A 3,647-nucleotide genomic window follows, 5' to 3' on the forward strand; every position below is an offset into this window, starting at 1 on the left:
TTAGCCTTGTTTTTTTGTTTGTTTGTTTGTTTGTTTGTTTGTTTGTTTGAGATAAACTTGTTTGTCACTAAAGAACCCCTAGTCCATTTAAATCTTACTTTCCATGCTCTCTTTTTTTTTTTAAGCCACTCAAACTACTATTTGCATATGTGGGATAAGGAATCTGGAGTGATTTTGTGGGGGAGTGGGGCGGAGTGGGGTGCACGAGTAGGGGGCGGGGCAGGGGTTAAAGGTATGGCCCTGTCCCAAGATTTTTAGTGTATTATCTTTACACTTTCTTTTCATTACCTATATCACATTGATTATTGCCACATACTATTTTATTAGTACCAGAGCTGGAAGAGGAGCCCTGGCGGTGCTGTGGGAAGAGCATTGAGCTTCCGACTACAAACTCAGTGGTTCAAACCCACCAGTCACTCTGCAGGATAAAGATGAGGCTGTCTGCAACCATAAAGATTTAGAATATCCCTCTCTCCTCCCACATCTGTTCAGTTTGTGTATCTATTTTGCATCTACTGTGTTGTCTCACATGTTTTGCACATGTTATCCAGAGGGACCAATCCCTGGAGAAAAACAGGCTTGTTAAAGTGAAGGTAAGAGAAAAAAAGAAAGACGTTCAATAAGCTGGATTGACACAGTGGCTGTAACAAAAGGCTCCAACATGACAGCAAATGTGAAGAAGGTGCAGCACAGGGCAGGGTTTTGCACCGCTGTGTACCGGGCATCTGCTACAGTAGGTGATTCATGAGTCATGCCCTGCCTGCCTTGGCTGGAAGGCACTGAGCTAATTTAGTAAGTTCTGTCTAGCATGATATATGTGTCCGAATCCTGATCCCATGCCTATGCTGTCATTGTCTCCCACCTGTAATTGTGATGTGGTCATCCACCACCACCACGCTTCTATGACAATTTCGCTTGTCTTTCCATGTACTATGTAGCCCTCCCATTCTCTGTCAACCCTTAGACTCCATTAGCATCACCCGCTACTGGTCACCCTGATCTGAATGACATGTTTTTTCTTATGTTTATCCTGTTTACTAAACAAAAATTCTCCTAAGTTATATTTCAGATTTGGGTTCTGTGGTAGGTACATAATTTCATGTCAACTTGATATATAAAAGTGTAGGGTGGAGTTGAGAGTGTCACTCGGGTCACAGCCTGATGGTGACTTCTTGTGGGTGTGTCCTTCTCTATTAAGGAGGGTCCTGGAAACCTCCCCTCCCTCTCCACCTTCACCTTCCTGTTGGCTGACCAAGATGGCAGCCAGAGCCCTGGAGATTCGTTCACTGCCATTGGACCCACAAGAATTTGCACCCACCAGCCTGTGATCATCCTATGACTGTATCATTGCTTGTGACTACATTAGTCTCAAGAGGGACTTATGGACTGGTATCAAACACATGGACTTGAGTTGGACTGGCTTGGGGTGTTTCCCTGGTAGAGAAAGCTTATTGATATAAAGCTCTTTCTTACACATGGATGAGTATCACTGGATTTGTTTCTCTGGTCAATCCAGCCGAACACCAGGTCCCTTTTGTACCTACAACACAGCACCCAACAAAAGCAAAGTCCAAAGAGGGCTTTTTCTTCATTAATTATTCTGTCCATATAAAAAAAGATTGTGGTTCTAGAATTGCTGGTAAATTGATGAACAGTCTTTATCTTCATGGGCTTAACACTATAGTCGGGGAAGTCAACAAAATGCAAGCTAGCAAATAAATACGTCATCACGTTTGGGGATAAAACAAACAAACCAACAAACTCCCTGCCATCAAGTCAATGCTGACTGAAGTGACCACTGTGGGTTGCTTGGACCGTAACTGTGACAGAAGTAGAAAGCCCAGCCTTTCTCTCTCAGAAATGCTAGCAGTTTTGAACTGCCAACCATGAGTATCACGGCCCAACTCACCATCAGGGCTCCCTGTGTTTGGGGATAAGTGCTATGGAACACTCAAACCAAGTGCAATCAAAGGACAACATGGGGAGAAGGTACTCAGGTAGAGTAGTTCACGGTTCTCTGAGAAGTAGACATTAAGCTACAGGATGAGAGGGAGGTGGATGGATAAAATGCACTCAGAAAATAAAGAAAAGCACAGGCGGGTCTTTCAACAGGACATCATGTGGACAAAAGGACACTATCTCACGTGCATCAGGAGATTTGAAGGATCCTCCCAGACTCAGATACATGGCGGAATGTTAAGGATTCTCTTTGAATAGGTTCTCTAATCTTAGTGGAATAAAAAAAGAGTTGTGCCTTCGTATACTATAATTGATGGTAACCCAAAATACCAGCGGTAGAATGCAAACCGAGAGTTATTGCAAAGTCCCTATGACAGCCATGGAATGAGAAGTGTCTCGGGAAACCCGCACAGCTCTGGACACATACGCAAGTAGAATGAGGAGCGTGAAAGGCAACAGGACTGGCCCAATTGTGCCTGCCCCCTGGGCGTTAGCTTCGTTCTCTCAGGCTCTCTTCTTACGAAGCACGCCATTTCTGCTGGCAAAAGTTCACGTTCACATACAAGTCAGGAAATGGATTAAATCTTCCAACAAGAAACCAAAAAATCCCAATTTACCCAGGAGACAAGACCACTGTATGGGACTCCTGAGTTAAGCAGGTAAGTTACGCAGTCTCAAAGGAGACAAGGGTGCTATTTTAGAGGAAACTCACTCACACCAAACTGCCTTTCGGTCTATTCTGACCCATACGGATCGTATAGGACAAAGTAGAAATTCGCCTTGTGAACTTCTGAGGCTTAAATCTTTATAGGAACAGAAAACTTCCTTTCTCCCCCAGAGCAGAGAGTGGATTTGAACTGGTGACCTTATTTTTAACGACCCTACACCTAACCCAGAGTTCCTTTCTGAAGGTCTGGGGAGAAGGACAAATGCACTACTATTGAGTCAAGCCAGCATAGAGACCCACTGTGGATTCCTGATACCATAACTGTTTATAGGAGCAGAAACCCAGTCTTTCTCCCACCAAGTTACTGCTGGTTTTGAACTGCCAGGGCACCTCCTCTAAAGGGAAAAGAGACCCCCAAATCAAATATAATTTGTAGAAACCTACTCACTACGTCTTAAAAAAGGCAAAGATATGATAAAGAAAAATTATCCCTGTGAAGGAAATCATCAGTATACAAGGATTCATATTAAGGTGGCTGCTTAATTAGGACATGAAAACCAAAGGAATTTGTCACACAATGATGGTTGGTGGCTGAGAACTAAAGAGTCCAGCAGTCCCGCTAGGGTTCTCAGCCATGGGCAGCGTCTCTAGCCCCTCTCCATTCCCACAGAGCACAATGTGACACCTCGCCTGCTCCAGCAGGCTCACCGATGACTTCCACCTCTCTTCACCATTCTGCTGGTGCCACTGGTGGGAAGAGCAGGCTCCTGTACATGACATAAGTTATCTCTACCCCCAAGGTTTATTAACGTGGGAGTCCTTTGTTCGCTCGCTCTCTCCGACTCTCTTCACCTTCTCGCGTGCCCGCAGTCCCTCTGTCTCTTCCTCTCTGTAGCTCTTCCCTGTCTTAATTTCAGCTATCCACTCTTCACTCTGTTCACCACTCTTTCCTCACCCTGCCCCCTTTATGCTCATTCCAATCTAAACACCCAGGCGGGTCATTAACCCTAAGAAAACCTGT

This window comes from Echinops telfairi, unplaced genomic scaffold, assembly GCF_000313985.2.
Source record: "Echinops telfairi isolate 266 unplaced genomic scaffold, ASM31398v2 ScPeMD7_5868;HRSCAF=6743_0, whole genome shotgun sequence".
Classification (NCBI taxonomy): domain Eukaryota; kingdom Metazoa; phylum Chordata; class Mammalia; order Afrosoricida; family Tenrecidae; genus Echinops; species Echinops telfairi.